General features: G+C 43.5%; 1 protein-coding gene across 2 annotated transcripts in view; it reads right to left on the bottom strand.

Annotated features, from left to right (window-relative positions):
- LOC140469522 (gelsolin-like) overlaps window positions 1-5,204 on the bottom strand; it is a 78,323-nt gene extending 73,119 nt beyond the window's left edge. For both annotated transcript variants that reach the window (XM_072566118.1, XM_072566119.1), the window contains exon 1: window positions 5,040-5,204. The gene's annotated coding sequence lies outside the window, so the exon portion shown is untranslated. The remainder of the gene's footprint in view (window positions 1-5,039) is intronic.
- Between the last annotated feature and the right edge of the window lie 15,052 nt (window positions 5,205-20,256).

Genomic DNA, 20,256 nt, shown 5'->3' with positions numbered 1-20,256 from the left:
ACTCTCCCTCCCACTCTACCGAGGACATGCAGGTCCTGGGCCTCCTCCACCACCATTCCCTCACCACCCGATGCCTGGAGGAAGAACACCTCATCTTCCACCTCAGAACACTTCAACCCCATGGCATCAATGTACACTTCACCAGCTTCTTCATTTCCCCTCCCCCAACATTACCCCTGTTCCAACCTCCCAGCTCAGCACCATCCTCATGACTGGACCTACCTGTCCATCTTCCTTCCCAAATATCCGCTCCACCCTCCTCTCTGACCTACCACCTTCATCCCCTTTTTGTACTCTTTGCTACCTTCTCCCCACTCCCACCCCCCTCCCATCTCTCTCTCCACCCTGGAGGCTCCCTGCCTTCAGTCCTGATGAAGGGCTTTTGCCCGAAGCTTTGGTTTTCCTGCTCCTTGGATGCTGCCTGACCGGCTGTGCTTTTCCAGCATCACTAATCTATTGGAATTCCAGTCCTCACTTTTACCTTTAACGATCCTGTCAACCTGAGACTCCACTTCCAACCAACTATGCACCTGCATCCCCTGAAAGAATCTCCATGAAGAGCTTATCTCCTGAACCCTAGTTGCACTCCCAAGGCTATTTTGATCCTAAGTGTATATCCTTGCCATGAGCCAGATATGCTTTCACAACTTGAAAAAAAGTTGTTCAATTCCCTCACTCCTACTCTAAACCCTTTGTCTTAAAAAAAAAGGTCAGAATTCTTATGGAGACTTGTACATGAGAAAGCATCTTGAATACAATTGGCTAAAGTCAGTCTGCAAGCAATGATCCTGTCAACTATCTACCTTCACTAACAAATGCCTAGATCAGTGACATTAATGAGTGTTGACAAGCTTTTCAGCTGAACACTGATGGCACGTGTCTGTTGCTATATACAAAAACAGGGCAAAGAAACAAAATTCAGAAAAGCAGTACATTTGTCATTTTAACATTAGATCGCAATTCCAAGACACTTCCTTGTTTAAACAGACCACAACCAGACTCAATTCTTTGTTTAGATTAACTGGAGGTTATTTCATTTATCGCCAATAGTTTTAAATAGGAATATTTTAACACAAAGCAATTTTGATCATTTATAATAGCCAATGAGTATCCATAAAGGGGCTCACTCAAAGTAAGTTAAAAGTCTCTAAATGAGATGTCAAAAATTTAGCTGGAAGACGTATACACAAATCTTTTTTAAAAGGCGAAGGCTACATGTTGCTCAATGAGATATTTAAAAATCAAACTGTCACCTGCTGAGGTCTTGTTATTATAAATAACAGCTGCAGTCAAGAAGAATTGTTTCCAATTTTTTTGAGCACCTTCATTTAAGTCTGCTTTCAAGTCAGTTACCAACAGTGAAGTAAGGCACACATTCTCAAGAAAAAGAAAACCCATATTATTTCTTGAATTCTTCACTTCAGCTAGGATTGTGTTTGGAAATCACCTTATGAAAACCCACAAAACAATGTGGTATTAAACTTCCCCACATGCTTCCTCAGTGTGGGATATGCATCTGAAACTGAAGTAACAGCTTGCTTCCTCAGAATTTGATCAATCCCCCTGAACTTCCTCTACTATACATTATAGTCAATAAACCACACCTGAACAAACACTTGGCTCAGTGACTGCAATGTATTGCTAAGGATTATTCCATATACACCGATCATTTAGAGGTGTATTTTGACCCAAAATACTGGGCAAGGGATTTGAAAATGATACCTATAGAAGATTCTCAACTGCCAACTGATTTCAGTAGAGTTTTCTTAAAAATCATTAAAACAAAATTGTAGTCAAGTGTTGATGACCATTAAAATAAAATGCCAGGTTAAATGAGTCATAATTGACTGCACTGCAAATCATAGTTTGATTTATTACTTCATTTAGCAATAGCTTTTTTTAAAAAAAAAAATTCTCAATCGTTTGTAAAATGATTTAAGTTTTAAAATCAACATAGCATTTTTCAAAAGTTGAAGTATGGTGTCAACAAGTGATCATATTGCTCGAGATAGACCAATTTGCACTTTTTCAAAGTGCAAAACATTTAAAATTGGTCATTATGTAATATTGTTTCAGAAAAAGTTTGAATAAAAAAAAGGGGATGTGAAATAAAGGAACTAGTGAATACAGCGGAAACAATATAGCAAGATTACCACACAGGTAAAATTGCAGCTACAAAGGGGTTTATGTGAAGAGTCATTATAGTCTTAATAGACTACACAGCTGCTCTCCCACTGGAGAGACAACTGGTAGTGTTTAAAGTGAGAGTCACCATGCCTCAGGCAAGGGAAAAAAAAAGAGATTGAGAAAGATCGATACCCTCACCAAATGCAGGAATTTAACCCACACTGTTGGTGTTAATCTGCAACAAAAAATGCCAGAGCCAACTGAATACACTTATATTGAAGGCCTTTTGTGGCACATTGGTAGCAATCCTACCTCTGGACCAGGAGACACATCCCACCTGTTCCAGAGGTGCACAAAAACATCTTTGAACATGTTGATGAGAAAATAGAATACTTAATACAGTAACAACTAAAACAGGTTTAATGCCATGAAACCTCACAGAAACTAATGTATCATTATCCAAAACAAGAATTTTCCAATGCAGATTATGGATGCAAAATAATTATTCACTAAACTGTAGGAAAAGAAGAAAAAAAGATTAGTATTCACAAAAATGAGCGACTTCCCCTATTAATCCAGCAAGTTTATCCAGGATATTTCTCTCATAGCAAATAGCAAAACTATTCAAAAACCGATGTTGTCGAAAAAGCTCAGCAAGTCTGGCAGCATCTGGGGAGAGAAAGCAGAGTTAGCGTTTCAGGTCTGGTGACCCTTGGTAAGTTACTGGACCCAAAACATTAACTCTGCTTAGATGGGGCACAATTTAGGAGTCTTGATTCAGAAGTCGGTAGCAACATAGTTTAAACGACAAGACTATGATGGGTGTTTGATTGTAATTTTTCCACTTTCTCTGAGAATGTGTATAGGGTATGAGCAGGTAGGGGGAAAAAAAAAGTTAAATTTTAAGTTTGTGAAACAAGAGGTTCAGCCAAGCATGACTCAGATCAGATAAGAATTGCTGTTAACAACGGGATACTGGAGCCAAGGATAATGGGTTAACAATGTGGAAAAGAAGTCATTAAGTAGAGCTATTTAACAATATTGGAAGCATTCAGTATGCAAGGTCAATTAACAAGAGGAAAGTATCCATGTAAAGCCAGTTAACAAGGTTAATAACATTCATTGGAGAACAGCAAAAGGCTTAATTTCTACAATTGACACTCACTGATTGTAATGGTCACTCAATGTATGTTGCCTTAGCTGCATGCTCCTCCCTGTAAAATGACTATACAATTCATTAAGAATCTGCTGTTCGAGACAGAAGACCAAGAACTCGTGTCTCTGTACACATGGGCGATCTTTATTCTGAGCCTTGGAATGAGACAAAGATGAAGGAGGTAAAACTATTGTGTCTCAGCATTGTGTTTCAACTGAGGGGGGAAAAAAACGGGGACAACATCCTCACGGTCAGTGCTTGTTGAGTGTAACAGACCCAGGGAGAAGTACTTAAATTTGATATGAAATCATGCAATGATTCATACTAACTGTCATTAAAAGAAAGTGGGCCGCCCACATAAGTTGCTGCTCATTGCCAAGTTCACTATGCCAGGGTGGGGCTACATCCCCCACTTAACTGAGATTCACTATCTTGAGTCTGGACAATTAGAACATCATCTCAAAGTGGGTGTGTTTGCTTTATTTTTAAATAATTATACAATCAACCTTACTGTAAGTGAAGCCAATGTGGTTAAATGGAATCTTAAAAATTCTTGGATACACTTCCAGAAACACTAGCAGCTTTTCCTGTACTTGTTCCAATTGCAGAAAGTGTACCCTGGCATGAGTTGCTACCTTTAAAAAAAAAAGGAGGCACTGAAATTTGATCATTTTAGCCCCAGTATTTTACTTTGACTTCTTCCATCCCCAGCCATTACTCTGTCACAAATGCAAGACACCAAATTGGTTAACTGGTCAACTTCCACAACTCAATTGGTCTGGATTATAACAGATCTGGGACGTGGCACGTTGCTTTGCGATTGTCTGTTTAAGGGGAGATTCTCAGCCCGTCACTGAAAAAGATGAAGCCAAACTTATGACAATTTGGCTCGCAAAGAAAAAAAACAGTCCAACTGTAAAGTCAACTCGTTGAAAACAAGCCATGGACTTCTATAAAGGGCAGACGAGTGAAAATCCACCACAGCAATAAAAATAGCCCAAATTCTTCAGCTTTACCAGAAGATAAACCGTTTTTAAAAAATGGAAAAATATGTTTATAGATTAGGAAGAATCGCTGATGAGTAACGTTCTAATGACTCATCCTCCCTACGGACCACTATCCTTTTAATTAAAACTACTAACTTCTGAAAGTTTGCACGCACTAAATACTTTAATAAAAGTCACACAGTACTTAAGTACGAAACCATTAAAAGACTTTTCAATGAAAAGAAGCGTTCTTCCATTCTCATTGCTTGTTGGAAAATATGCAAAACTCGAATGGGATCAATAGCGAACCCTCGGTTAACGCCCATTCGAGACGGAAACAACATTCCAAGCCAAGGAATTAACACAGAATGTAAACGAAGGCGAGGAGTAAAGTCACAGAGATGACCTTAAGACAAGTATGAACATTGTGAAGTGCTTTTAAGTCTGCAGGATTCCAGAAAAACACCCACAATTAGCTCAAAATATTCCAGATTTTAACAGAGCTTTAAAAAAAATGAAGTTGTGCAAGGTGAAGAATAACTCCACATTTAAAGAAAAAGACTGTCAGCTACTTGATCTACAAACCACACCGAGGACATTAGTCAGTCAAAGAGACGCACATTACCCAAAGCAATTGCCTATTTTACAACAAAAGGTCGAATTAACACATTGAGATCACAACTCCCTTATTCATTCCTACCTACAGCACAGTCCTCAGCAACTGGGAAGAAATTTTTTTATATATAATAGAAACAAATTGCGTCCCTTACCTCACTTGATGCAGAGAAACAAATGGACGGTGTCTAACGCACAATAATCAAAGTGGGTCTGAAGCAGCTGATATGTGAGTAGGGCTCGGCTCCACTGCCCCGCCCTCTAAATCCACAACTCCGTTCTCCTTCAGAAGCCGCTCGACCGGGCGAAAATGAAAAGTAACTGACCGGGGTGGGGGCGGAGGTGACAGTCAGCGCAGTAAATGGCATCCGCAGCTGCAGCCTGGTCAGATGTCAGGCGAAACCTTTTAACACCAACAATGTGTTTCCTTCAGTTTCACCCACGCATCTTTTTCCTACGACATTATCAATTCCTAATGAATTGTCATTTAGGGCAAAGTATAACAAAATTCGAACAACAGAGCAAAGAGACTTGAATGCTAATCTGTAAGGAGATGTGGAAAATATTGCAATTTTCATGCTTAGTCGCATTTGAATTAATATTTACGGTTACATTATATAACGCTGTTTAAATCTCAAAAATGCTGCCAAAATGAAACTGATGGCATTTATTATGAATGCTTTTCAAACACCGCTATTTCTAAGTTTAACTTAATACTGTCTCCATCTTGGGAATCAATTCTAAATTATTAGGAATGCTTGGGATTAAAGTGGTAACTGAAGGAAAGCTAATGGTGAATCTTCAACCCCCCAAAAACGCTAATTTCCAAAAATCAATCCTGCATTATGGGATATACCTCAGCTGATGGTCAATTGGCAAGAAATACAATTTAGCAATTCATGCTGACATCAAACTTAACCAACAGCCAACCATCATCCACCAAAGGTTTTACCAGATAAAACTGATTCAAATTACAAATAGGCTTTCCAGGTCTTGTGGTGTATTGGTGGTTGTGTCTTTCCTTCTGGACTAGGAGACCCAGCTCAAGTCCTACCTGCTCCAATGATCTGTAGCAACATCTCTGACCGGATTGATTAGAAAATATCACACTAGACTTCCCAACTGAACTGAAAATGGCAGCAGATGACTAAGTTGGTGAAGCATGCAGACTTGTACTGGGGAGATAGTGGCACCTGTTTAACATATACATGAGTTTAAATGACGTGTAAAATCCAAACAGAAATTGCTGCAGAAATACAGCAGGCCTGGTAGCACCTGTGGAGGAATCTTCAGTTCCAGACCCAGCATACTTTTTATTTCAGATCTCCAGCATCTGCAGTATTTTATTTTATTTCAATGATGTTTGTTTTCCTCACTTTGCCTTCTTGAAATCAATTTCCTTTTCGAAAGGAATGAACAATAATTCCAAGTTTACAATTTAACTAAAATCAAAATGCTGAAAGTACAATAAAAAGTTGCTTATTAAAGCATAGATTGTGGTGAAGGATGAAGTGAAACTGGACCCAGCCACCTCCTCCCACCCTACCTCCTGTAAAAGCACTATCCCTTACTCCCAATTTCCCCACCTCCACTGCATCTGTTCCCAGGATGACCAATTCCACTTCAGAAAGTTCCAGATGGCATCCTTCTTCCATGATCACAATTTCCCATCCCACATGGTTGACGATGGCCTCCTGCGCATCCCCCCTACTTCACGCACCACTGCCCTTGAACCCCACCCCTCCCAATGCATCAAGGACACAACCCCCCTGGTCCTCACCTTCCCCCCACCAACGTCTGCATACATCATATCATCCTCTACCACTTCTGCAACCTCCAAATGGACCCCACCATCAAAGATATATTTCTCTCCCTACGCCTATCAGCATTCCAGAGAGACCATTCCCGCTGTGACTCCCTCATCAGGTCCACACCCACGGCCCCTCCCCATCCTACACCCCACTCCTGGCAACTTTCCCTGCCACCGCAGGAAGTGCAAAACCTGTGCTCACACCACTCCCCTCACCTCTGTCCAAGGCCCCAAGGGATCCTTCCACATCTGTCAGAAACTTACCTGTACTTCTAGTGCATCCATTGCACCAGTGTGGTCTCCTCTACATTAAGGAGACAGGACGTCATCTTGCGGATCATTTCAGAGAACACCTTTGGGACACCAGGCAAAAACAAGGACTGCAGATGCTGGAAACCAGAGTCTAGATTAGAGTGGTGCTGGAAAAGCACAACAGGTCAGGCAGCATCGGAGGAGCAGGAAAATCGACATTTCAGGCAAAAGCCCTTCATCAGGATTAGAGACAGGGTGCCTGCAGAGTGGAGAGATATATGAGAGGGGGGTGGGGTTGGGGAGAAAGTAGCAAAGAGTACAATGGGTGAATGGGGATGGGGATGAAGGTGATAGGTCAGAGAGGTGGGTGGAGTGGATAGGTGGAAAGGAAGACAGACAGGTAGGACAGGTCATGAGGGTGGTGCTGAGCTGGAAAGTTGGAACTGGGGTAAGGTGGGGGGAGGGGAAATGAGGAAACTGGTGAAATCCACATTGATGCCATGGGGTTATAGTGTTCTGAGGCAGAAGGTGAGGCATTCTTCCTCCAGGTGGTGAGGGAGTGGCGGTGGAGGAGGCCCAGGACCTGCATGTCCTCAGCAGAATGGGTGGGGGAGTTGAAATGTTGGGCCATGGGGCGGTGGGGTTGATTGGTGAGGTGTCCCGGAGGTGTTCCCTGAAGCGCTCTGTGATTTTTCGTGCTCCTTGGAGGCTGCCTGACCGACTGTGCTTTTCCAGTGTCGAGTGGTGAGGGAATGGCGGTGGAGGAGGCCCAGGACCTCCTGGGAGCAGATACAGCGGAGGTGGAGGAATGCATAAAGGTGGATAATCCCCAGGACCTGATCAGGTGTACCCTAGAACTCTGTGGAAAGCTAAGGAAATGATTCCTGGGCCCCTTGCTGAGATGTTTGTATCATCAATAGTCACAGGTGAGGTGCTGGAAGACTGGAGGTTGGTTAACGTGGTAACAATATTTAAGAAAGGTAGTAAGAACAAGCCAGGGAACTATAAACCAGTGAGCCTGACATCTGTGTGGGCAAGTTGTTGGAGGGAATCCTGAGGGACAGGGTGTACATGTATTTGGAAGACAGGGAGAACTAGCCATTTGGATACAGCAGTGGCTTGAAAGTAGAAGACAGAGAGTGGTAGTGGAGGGTTGTTTTTCAGACTGGAGGCCTGTGACCAGGGGAGTGCCACAAGGATCAGTGCTGGGTCCACTACCTTTTGTCATTTATATAAATGATTCGGAATTGAACATCAGAGGAAAAGTTAGTAAGTTAGCAGATGACACCAAAATTGGAGATGTAATGGACAGCAAAGAAGGTTACCTCAGAGCACAGTGGGATCTTGATCAGGTGGGCCAATGGCTGAGGAGTGGCAGATGGACTTTATTTAGATAAATGCGAGGTGCTGCATTTAGGGAAAGCAAACCTTAACAGGACTTATACACTTAATGGTAAAGTCTGAGGGAGCGTTGCTGAACAAAGAGGTTCATAGCTCCTTGAAAGTAGAGCTGCAGGTAGATAGGATAGTGAAGGCGGCGTTTGGTATGCTTTCCTTTATTGGTCAGATTATTGAGTATAGGAGTTGGGAGGTCATGTTGCGGATGTTCAGGACATTGGTTAGGCCACTTTTGGAATATTGCATACAATTCTGGTCTCCTTCCTATTAGAAGGATGTTGTGAAACTTGCAAGGGTTCAGAAAAGATTTCCAAGGATGTTGCCAGAGTTGGAGGATTTGAGCTTTAAGGAGAGATTGAATAGGCTGGGGCAGTTTTCCTTGGAGAGTTGGAGGATGAAGGGTGACCTTATAGAGGTTTATAAGATCATGAGGGGCATGGATAGGATAAATAGACAAGGTATTTTCCCTGGGTTGCAGGAGTCCAGAACTAGAGGGCATAGGCTTAGGGTGAGAGGGGAAAGATATAAAAGAGACCTAAGGGGCAACATTTTCATACAGAGGGTGGTGTGTGTATGGAATGAGCTGCCAGAGGAGATGGTGGAGACTAATACAATTGCAGCATTTAAAAGGCATCTGGATGGGCATGTGAATAGGAAGGGTTTAGAGGGATATGGGCCAAGTGCTGGCAAATGAGACTAGATTAGGTTAAGATATCTGGTCGGCATGGACGAGTTAGACCGAAAAGTCTGTTTCCATGCTGTACATCTTGATGACTCTATGAAAGGTAACCTAAACAAATATTTTGCATCAGTCTTCACAGTGGCGAACACTATAACCTCCCCAAATGTAACTGGTAAACATGGTGCTAATGGGAGGAAACAGCTTATAACAGTCTCTAACATGAAGGACAATGCATTTGACCAACTAATGGCACCAAAAGCAGACAAGTCTTCAGGACCTGATGGCCTGCATCCAAGAGATTTAATGGAAATGGCTGTAGAGACAGTGGAAACATTGTTCAAAATATTCTAGAACTCACTGGGTTCTGGAAAGATTCCAGTGAATTGGAACATTGCTGAGGAATCCATAGACCAGTTAACTTCCCATCTATCTTTGAAAATATGCTTGAGTCATTATTAAGGAACAAACAGCAGAACGTTTAGAAGAGCTTAAAGCAGTCAAAAAGAAATAACATAGTTTTATGAAAGGGAAATTATGTTTGATAAATTTGCCAGAGTTCTTTTAGGATCTTTGGGGTGGCAGATTGGCTCAGTAGTTAGCACTGCTGCCTCACAGTGCCAGGGACCCGGGTTCAATTCCTGCTTCGGGCAACTGTCTGTGTGGAGTTTGCACATTTTCTCCGGGTGCTCCAGTTTCCTCCCACAGTCTAAACATGTGCAGGTTAGGTGAATTGGCCATGCTAAATTGCCTGTAGTGTTAGGTGCATTAGTCAGGGGTGAATGTAGGGGAATGGGTCTGGGTGGGTTGCTCTTCGGAGGGCCGGTGTGGACTTGTTGGGCCGAAGGGCCTGTTTCCACACTGTAGTGAATCTAAGCTAATCTAAGAAACAGAGTTGATAAAGGGGAATTGGTAGATATATTATCTTTGGATTTTTCAGAATACATTTGATAATGTATTACATAAAAAGTTACTGCACAAGATAGAAGCTCATGGTTTTTGAGGTAAAGTATTACAATGGATTGAGGATCAGTGAACACACAGAATGTAGAGAGTCAACATTACTGGGACTTTTTCAAGTTGGAAAACATGAATAGTGGAATGCCACAAGGATCAGTCCTACAGCCTCCATTATTAATGACTTGCAGGAATGGGAGAGTGTAATGTAGATTTGCCAATGCTACAAAATAGGTGGAGGACATATTGTGATGATGACCTAAGGATTTTGCAAACGATATAGAGAGGTTGAATGAATATGTAAAACTTGGTGAAGGGAGTTTAATGCAGGAAGTTGTGAGGTCATGTACTTTAATAGGAAGAATCAAAGACAGAATATTATTTAAATGGACAGAGACTCCAAAAAATTGCAGCACAGAAGGATTTGGGTCTTCCTGTACATGAAACGTAACATCTTAACATGTAGGTGTATCAAATAGTTCGGCAAATTTAATCTTGTCTTTTATTGCTGAGAATGTTGGAGTTTGAAAATAAGGAAGGAGAATTGAGGACTGCAGATGCTGGAGATCAGAGTTTAAAAATGTGTTGCTGGAAAAGCCCAGCAGGTCAGGCAGCATCAAAGGAGCAGGAGAATCGACGTCTCGGGCATAAGCCCTTTTTCCTGAAGAAGGGCTTATGCCCGAAACGTCGATTCTCCTGTTCCTTTGATGCTGCCTGACCTGCTGCGCTTTTCCAGCAACACATTTTTAAGCTTTGAAAATAAGGAAGTCTTGTTACAACTGTATAGGGTGTTGGTGAGACCACATCTGGGATACTGTGTACAGATTAGTTCCCTGAAGTCAAAAAAGAATAAACTGTCATTGGAAGCTGTTCAAAAGAGATTGACTAGGTTGAATCTTGGGATGAGGGTGTTGATATGTTAAAACTAGTAAACAATTTAGGTCTTCATTATTCAGAGTTTAAAAAAATTAAGGGTGATCTTTTTGAAAACTACAATATCATAAGAGGGCTTAGCAGAATGTTGAGATGTTGAGAGTTAGTAAGTTTTCAGAAGACACCAAAATAGTGTCGTGGGCACTGAAGAAGAGTCTCTCAGAGTATAACGGGATCTTGACCAATGAGCCGAGGACAGGCAGATTGAATTTAATTGAGATAAATGTGAGGTGTTGCATTTTGGTCAGGAGAACTAGGGCAGGATTTATACAGTTAATATAGGGCCCTGGGGTGTGTTGCCGAACAAAGAGACCTTGGGGTACAGGCGCATAGTTCTTTGAAAGTGGAGTTGCAGGTAGACAGGATGGTGAAGAAGGCATTTGGCATGCTTGCCTTCATTGGTCAGAGCATTGAGTATAGAAGTTGGGATGTATATTGTGGCTGTATAGGACATTGGTGAAGCCATTTTTCGAATATTGTGTACAATTCTGATCATCCTTCTGTACGAAGGATGTTGTTAAACTTGGGAAGGTGCAGATAGAACTTACAAAGATGTTGCTGGGATAGGAGGTTTTGAGCTATTGGGAGAGCCTGAATAAGTTGGGGCTTTTTACCCTGAGCATTGGAGACAGGAGTGACCTTACCGAGGTTTATAAAATCATGAAGGCATGGATGGGGCAAACAGCCAAGGTCTTTTTCCTCACGTGAGAGGAATCCAAAAACTAGAAGGCATAGGTTTATGGTGAGAGGGGAAAGATTGAAAAGGGACCTAACAGGGCAACATTTTCACATGGAAGGTGGCGTGTATATGGAATGAACTGCCAGAGGAACTGGTGGAAGCAGATACAACTGCAGTATTTAAAAGGCATTTGGATCAGTATATGAATAGGAAGGATTTAGAGGGATATGGGCCAAATGCTGGCAAATGGGACTAAGTCAGATTGGGATGTCTGGTCAGCATGGACATGTTGAATCAAAGGGTCTGAATCCGTGCTGTAAGACTCAATGATTCTATGTTTCGCCAGTAGAAGAACCTTGATCTATGATTACAGAATAAGGGGTCACTCATTTAAAACTGAGATGCAAAAGACTTTCTTCTCTTCAGAAGGCAGTAAATTCTCAACAGCAAAGAGGCTAGATCACTGAAGGTAGTTAAAGAAATACAGAATCATAGAATTTTACAATACAAAGTAAGCCATTTGGCCAATTGTGTCTGTACCCACACCTGAAAGAGCTACCCAGCTCGTCTCATTTTCCAGCCTTACCTCCATCGCCTATTAAATTCATCGCTTTCAAATATATATCTAGTTCTCTTTTGAAACCTCATATGCAATCTACTCCATCACTCTCCTGGCAACACATACCAAATCCTAACAACTCTCTGAGTAAAGAAGTTTCTCTCACCTCACTCCTGACAATCTTGAAATTGTGAGCCCAAGTTACTGACACGTCAATTAGTGGAAACATAATATCCTTCTTTACCCTGGCAAAATTGTTCAGACACAATTGTTCAAAGACCACAGAAGCGCTTCATAGGAGGCTCCCAAGCACTGAGGATGTCACCTAGACAGGGGACGAAATGTCTGCAACACAAATTCCCAGCTCGGCGAACAGAACCACAACAACGAGCACCCGAGCTACAAATCTTCTCACAAATTTTGAAATTGTTCATACGTTTGAACATCTCAATAAAGTCATCTCTTAACTTTGTCTGCTCCAAGGACAATAAGCCCAATTCCTCTAATCTTTCCTTGTAACTAAAATCCCTCATTCTTGTTACCATTGTAGTAAATCTCATTTGCACTTTCTGCAGGGCTTTAACATTCTTCCTTAAATAAGGCTGTCAGAACTGAACACAGTCCTTCAAACATGGCCTGACCAATGATTTGTAGAGGTGCAGCATCACTTCTTTGCTTTTATACTCCATATCTAGAGGAGGTAGATAGATTTTATTTTTAAACATCAGCAGGTTTTTACAAGACAGGAGTTGAGGCCAGGGGCAGATCAGCCATGGTCTTATTCAATGGCAAAGCACGTTTGAGGGACTGAATGGCCCACTCCTGCCCACATTTCTTGTGTTCTTGTTGCTTACTTTTATATCCATGGCAAATAGTTAAATATTTTGGTAAACCCAGGAGGCAAATATTGAAAGATGAGGTCATTATACAGGTAAATTCTACTATTTCTTTCATATGTCTTTGGTTTCAATGTTATATCTTATTATAGCGCCATCTAGGGGCTGTGCATATTTACTCATAAGGGACACAGTAACAGGAGCTTGAACCACAACAAATACTTTGTATTAATAGAGCAATTTAAAAGTAGCAAATATGCTCCAAAATGTTTCAAAGAAACATTAGCAAAGAAAATTTGACACAGACTTATGCATATTAGGACAGATGATCAAAAGCTCAGTAACAGATTTCTTACTGATGAACTTATCCAAATGTCTTTTAAACTCTCTATGTAAAAAAGTTGCCCCTCGTGTCTTTTTTAAATCTTTCTCCTCCCACATTAAAAATATGTCCCCTAGTCTTGAATTCCTGCACCCTTGGCTCACGGATGGATCTGTAGCTAATGCTTCCCAGGGTCTGGCTGATGCTGAGCTCAAATACATCCAGATAGAGAAGGAAGGATTGGCAGTCATCTTTGGTGTGAGAAAGTTCCACCAATACTTTTACAGACTTACATTTATAATAGTAATGGACCATAAACCCTAGTGCTACTGAAAAAGGACAAAGCTGGGCGACCCATAGCTTCAGGTTGAATTCAGTGGTGGGCTCTAATGCTAAGAGCATTCAATTACAAGTAGGAACATCATCCAGGAGAAAAAGTAACACATGTGGATGCCTCGAGCCGCCTCCTGTTGGTGGATATGCTACCGGTGCTGCCGCTGCTGGATGAGTCCATTCTGGTTTTAAACGTCCCTGACACCGTTCTGGTCACTGTTGACCATACCCGACTGTGGACGCAAGATCCGGTCCTGACAAAACCAAAACAGCTGGTGGTGATGGGTGAAACAAAAGAGCCATCACAATCAGAACTGAAACCTTTCTGGACTCAGCGAGACCAGATCATAGTAGAGGATAGCATTTTATTATGGGGAGTAAGAGGAATCGTCTCAAGCAAGGGTCACTGCCAGATACTGGCTAAACTCCACCAGGGTCATCCAAGGGTGTCCAAAATGAAGGTGTTGATTAGAAGTTATGTCTGGTGGCCATGATTGGATGCCAACATAGCCGTGTTAGAGCCCAGAGTGCCAACAAGGACAAAGATTACCGCCCAGCAGCTCGCCCAAATACATAGGAATGGCCGGGTAAACCCTAGACTCGGTTACACAGCAACTATGTTGGTTCTTTTATGGGCTCAACATTCTAGTCATCATGGGTGTCCGTTCAAAGTGGATGGACCTGCATACAGTCCATTCGTCAAACATGGGGATGACAACAGAAAAGCAGCGAGCATCTTTTGCAATACACGGGCTCCTGGAACTGTTAGTCACAGACAACTGGCCATTGTTTACCAGTGGGGAATTTTACTATTTCTTAAATTGGAATAGCATTTGGCATATAAAGACAGCTCCATACCATCCATCTTCCAATGGTCTGGTGAAAAGAGCAATCTGAACTTTGAAGGCAGGGTTAAAGAAACAACCTATAGCTTCCCCAGATACTAAAGTGTCCTGATTCCTATTTGATTATTGGACCGACCCTCACGCAACTACAGGGACAGCTCCAGCAGAGTTGCTAATGGCAAGAAGACTCCAAACCAGGTTAAATCTGATCTTCTGGGACCTGGGGGAAGGGGAAGACTGAAACGACATTAGGAACACCAATGTCGGATACAAGACTCCTCTAACCAAGAGAGATGGTTTACTTCAGGGTAATTAACTTGGTGCCAAAACCACGGGAATGGTCATGCATGGGTAAGAGGCAAGGTTGACATGACGTTGGGTCCTGAGACGTACAAAGTTTGTGTAGCTGAGCCGGTCCTGAACAATCATGTGGACGACAGAATGCTACAAACTTGCAAATGGGGCAGGAGCAAAACATATCCTGTTTCTCAGAATAGCCAGAAAAGCTGTTAGTACCCATGGTTTTCCAGCTATATCAAGCATTGAAGGAATCTGAGATGGACATGGAAGATATCACTGCCTTAACACCTTTACCGCCTGAAGAAGAGAATGAATTTTTTTCCGAGATGCTCCAGGTGCAAGAGGTGGACTATAGTCCAATACATACCACCCATAGCTGAGGCTACAAGATAAAGGTCCAGCCTACATCCCTGGACTTAGAGGAGAAGGGATACAGTGATTGTAATGAGGTCAGTCACGTGGACCTCATAGAATATGGCTTCCTTGATCGAGATTTTTAATCTCGTCCAATCAGGTAGCTCTGGCTGACAGATATAAAGAGGAGTTTTTTTTGTGGCATCATCCAGCCATTGTTGAATAAATATTATTTATTACTTCAAAAAAAAAGAGGAGTTTGACTACCTGCCCCTCTTCTGCGGTTACGTTAGGGCCCGGGTGTCCTTGGAGAAGGAGCACGCAGTGTCCACCAACACCCTTGAGTTGTTCAGGGAGAGGTGGGTGCCGCAGGGAGTGGAGTGCATCATTTCTCCCTCCAACTCTATTTTGATTTAGTCCCTACCCTCCCCTTCACTGTTTTGATCACACAGCATTGCCCTGTGGTTTGAAGGGCAGTGCTTGTCACAGGCCACGCGGGTGTTTTTCCTATCTTCCTGGTGGTGGAAATTGAATAAAGATTCGTACACCTTGTGTCTTTCACTGTGTCTCACACCTGCACACACACACCATGGGTGCTGGGGAAAAAATAAGCACTACCGCACTTAGGCGGTAGTGTGGGGATAAGGAAAAAAAGAAAAAAAAAAAAATAAAGAGGAGTTTTTTTTGTGGCATCATCCAGCCATTGTTGAATAAATATTATTTATTACTTCAAAAAAAAAGAGGAGTTTGACTACCTGCCCCTCTTCTGCGGTTACGTTAGGGCCCGGGTGTCCTTGGAGAAGGAGCACGCAGTGTCCACCAACACCCTTGAGTTGTTCAGGGAGAGGTGGGTGCCGCAGGGAGTGGAGTGCATCATTTCTCCCTCCAACTCTATTTTGATTTAGTCCCTACCCTCCCCTTCACTGTTTTGATCACACAGCATTGCCCTGTGGTTTGAAGGGCAGTGCTTGTCACTGGCCACTTGGGTGTTTTTCCTATCTTCCTGGTGGTGGAAATTGAATAAAGATTTGTGCACTTTGCGTCTTTCACTGTGTCTCACATCTACACACACACACACACCATGGGTGCTGGGGAAAAAAATAAGCACTACCGCACTTAGGCGGTAGTGTGGGGGTTAAAAAAAAAGAAAAAAAAGAAAGAAAATAAACAGGAGATCTTACGTTAGAAAAAAAAAATAAAGAGGAGTTTTTTTGTGGCATCATCCAGCCATTGTTGAATAAATATTATTTATTACTTCAAAAAAAAAGAGGAGTTTGACTACCTGCCCCTCTTCTGCGGTTACGTTAGGGCCCGGGTGTCCTTGGAGAAGGAGCACGCGGTGTCCACCAACACCCTTGAGTTGTTCAGGGAGAGGTGGGCGCCGCAGGGAGTGGAGTGCATCATTTCTCCCTCCAACTCTATTTTGATTTAGTCCCTACCCTCCCCTTCACTGTTTTGCTCACACAGCATTGCCCTTTGGTTTGAAGGGCAGTGCTTGTCACTGGCCACTCGGGTATTTTTCATATCTTCCTGGTGGTGGAAATTGAATAAAGATTCGTGCACTTTGTGTCTCTCACTGTGTCTCACACCTGCACACACACACCATGGGTGCTGGGGAAAAAATAAGCACTACCGCACTTAGGTGGTAGTGTGGGGGTTAAATATAAAAAAGAATTAACAGGGGATTTGCGGTAGTGTCAGGGTAAAAAAAGAAAGGAAAAAAAGAAAAAAAGAAGAAAAAAAAAATAAGGAGGAGTTTTTTTTGTGGCATCATCCAGCCATTGTTGAATAAATATTATTTATTACTTCAAAAAAAAAAGAGGAGTTTGACTACCTGCCCCTCTTCTGCGGTTACGTTAGGGCCCGGGTGTCCTTGGAGGAGGAGCACGCGGTGTCCACCAACACCCTGGAGTTGTTCAGGGAGAGGTGGGCGCCGCAGGGAGTGGAGTGCATCATTTCTCCCTCCAACTCTATTTTGATTTAATCCCTACCCTCCCCTTCACTGTTTGATCACACAGCATTGCCCTTTGATGTGAAGGGCGGTGCTTGTCACTGGCCACTCGGGTGTTTTCCTATTTTCCTGGTGGTGGAAATTGAATAAAGATTCGTGCACTTTGTGTCTTTCACCGTGTCTCACACCTACACACACACCATGGGTGCTGGGGGAAAAAATAAAAAAGATAAACAGGAGATCTGCTTGTCACTGGCCACTTGGGTGTTTACCCCCCTTCTGGAGAAATTGGATCAGTGTGGAAAAAAAAAGAAAAAAAAAGGAAAAAAAAATAAAGAGGAGTTTGACTACCTGCCCCTCTTCCGCGGTTACTTTAGGGCCCAGGTGTCCTTGGAGAAGGAGCACGCGGTGTCCACCAACACCCTGGAGTTGTTCAGGGAGAGGTGGGCGCCGCAGGGAGTGGAGTGCATTATTTCCCCGTCCAACTCTATTTTGATTTAGTCCCTACCCTCCCCTTCACTGTTTTGATCACACAGCATTGCCCTTTGATGTGAAGGGCACTGCTGGCCACTGGGGTGTTTTCCTATCTTCATGGTGGTGGAAATTGAATAATGATTTGTGCACTTTGTGTCTTTCACTGTGTCTCACACCTGCACACACATGACAAAAAAAATAATAAAAGCAGAAAAAAATAAACAGGAGATTGTCAAAAAGAAAAAAAAAAGAGGACTTACTCCCTCCAACTCTATTTTGATTTAATCCCTACCCTCCCCTTCACTGTTTTGATCACACAGCATTGCCCTTTGATGTGAAGGGCAGTGCTTGTCACTGGCCACTCGGGTGTTTCCTATCTTCCTGGTGGTGGAAATTGAATAAAGATTCATGCACTTTGTGTCTCTCACTGTGTCTCACACCTGCACAAAAAGAAAAAAAAGAGAAAAAGAAATAAAAAAGAAGAAAAAGAAAAATAAACAAACCTTCAAAAAAAGAAAATAAAAGAATAAAAAAAAGAGGAGTGACTCCCCTCCAACTCTATTTTGATTTAATCCCTACTCTCCCCTTCACTCTTTGATCACGCAGCATTGCCCTTTGATGTGTAGGGCACTGCTTGTCACTGGACATTTGGGTGTTTCTAAAATAAAGAAAAGGATAAAGAATAAAAGATAAGAAAAAAAAAACAGGAGTGACAGGCATCCTGTTCACTCTGAGAGCTGGCTCTGAGAGATCTGGGCCAGTGTTAAGTATTAAATTGAATTAAATTTGTTCTATTGTCACATATACTCAAATGAGTACCAGTACAATGAAAAGTTTATAAGCCACCCCAGTACCATCTTAGATACAGAGTATCTAGGTACTTAGTTACAGAATAAAGAAATGAAGAAAAAGTTACATTACTGCTATACACAGTATAACCATATGTCAGAAAAACATGAGTTATAAAGACAAACATCATAATCTCTCTCCAAAACTCTCCCCAGCAAACAATGCAGGAGGCCAGTGACCAATCATATGGTCTGATTGCTGGCAGCCACTGTGCTCTGCATTGCGTTGGCCACTGGTCACTGGCATTCCTATTATAGCCGCTGGTCACTGATATTCCTGCTCTAGCCCCTGGTCACTGATGTCCCCGCTCCAGCCCCTGGTCACCAGTATCCCCACTCCAGCCCCTGGTCACTGATGACCCCACTCCAGCTCCTGGTCACCAGTATCCACACTCCAGCCCCTGGTCACTGATGTTCCTGCTCCAGCCCCTGGTCACCAGTATCCCCGCTCCAGACCCTGGTCACCAGTGATTCACACTCTAGCCCCTGGTCACCAGTATCCCCGCTCCAGCCCCTGGTCACTGATGTCCCCGCTCCAGCCCCTGGTCACTGATGTCCCCGCTCTAGCCCCTGGTCACCAGTGATTCATGCTCCAGCCCCTGGTCACCAGTATCCACGCTCCAGCCTCTGGCCACTGATGTCCCTGCTCCAGCCCTCGGTCACCAGTGATTCATGCTCCAGCCCCTGGTCACCAGTATCCACGCTCCAGCCTCTGGCCACTGATGTCCCTGCTCCAGCCCTCAGTCACCAGTATCCAAGCTCCAGCCCCTGGTCACCAGTATCCACGCTCCAACCCTCGGTCACCAGCGTCCCGCACCAGCCTCTGGTCACTGATGTCCCCAATCCAGCCCCTGGTCACTGGTGCCCCCGCTCCAGCCCCTGGTCATTGATGTCCCCACTCCACCTGATGGTCACTGGTGCCCCTGCTCCAGCCCCTGGTCACTGCTGTCCCTGCTCCAGCTGCTGGTCAGTGGTGCCTCGCTCCAGCCCCTGGTCATTGATGTCCCCACTCCACCTGATGGTCACTGGTGCCTCGCTCCAGCCCCTGGTCACTGATGTCCCCACTCCACCTGATGGTCACTGGTGCCTCGCTCCAGCCCCTGGTCACTGATGCCCCCGCTCCAGCCCCTGGTCATTGATGTTCCCACTCCACCTGATGGTCACTGGTGCCCCCGCTCCAGCCCCTGGTCACTGGTGCCCCCGCTCCAGCCCCTGGTCACTGATGTTCCCACTCCACCTGATGGTCACTGGTGCCCCCGCTCCAGCCCCTGGTCACTGGTGCCCCCGCTCCAGCCCCTGGTCACTGATGTTCCCACTCCACCTGCTGGTCACTGACGTCCCTGCTCCAGCCCCTGGTCAGTAGTGTCCCCACTCTGCCTGCTGGTCAGTGGTGTCCCCACTCTGTCTGCTGGTCAGTGGTGTCCCCACTCTGTCTGTTGGCCTATGCATGTGGAAATAAAGGGTGTCTTGGTGATGGGATACCAGCCTCTGTGGAGCTATTTCACTAATAAATAAAGGAAGGATTTTATCCTGATATACCAGACCCATTTCCTTTTTAATGTCTAAAGTTCCAACTAAAATCCTCAGTCCTCTATTCCGCATATGTAAGTTTCCTGGACTCGGCCAAACTTTCCACCCTGTGTTTTTGAATCCTCCTTTGCTCTCTCCTATTTATACAATCCATCCCTGTAACACGGTGCTACATAATCTCAGTTTTGTCTCAGTGGGTAGGAGTCTTGCCTCTAATCAAACTGGATAATTGCTTCTGTGAAATGTCTTGACATGTTTTACTGTTTTAAAGGTGTTATTTTGTAACACTCACAGAAGTGCCTTTTTTCAGTC

This window comes from Chiloscyllium punctatum, chromosome 49 (assembly GCF_047496795.1).
Source record: "Chiloscyllium punctatum isolate Juve2018m chromosome 49, sChiPun1.3, whole genome shotgun sequence".
Classification (NCBI taxonomy): Eukaryota; Metazoa; Chordata; class Chondrichthyes; order Orectolobiformes; family Hemiscylliidae; genus Chiloscyllium; species Chiloscyllium punctatum.
This window is presented reverse-complemented; position numbering and strand designations above follow the sequence as displayed.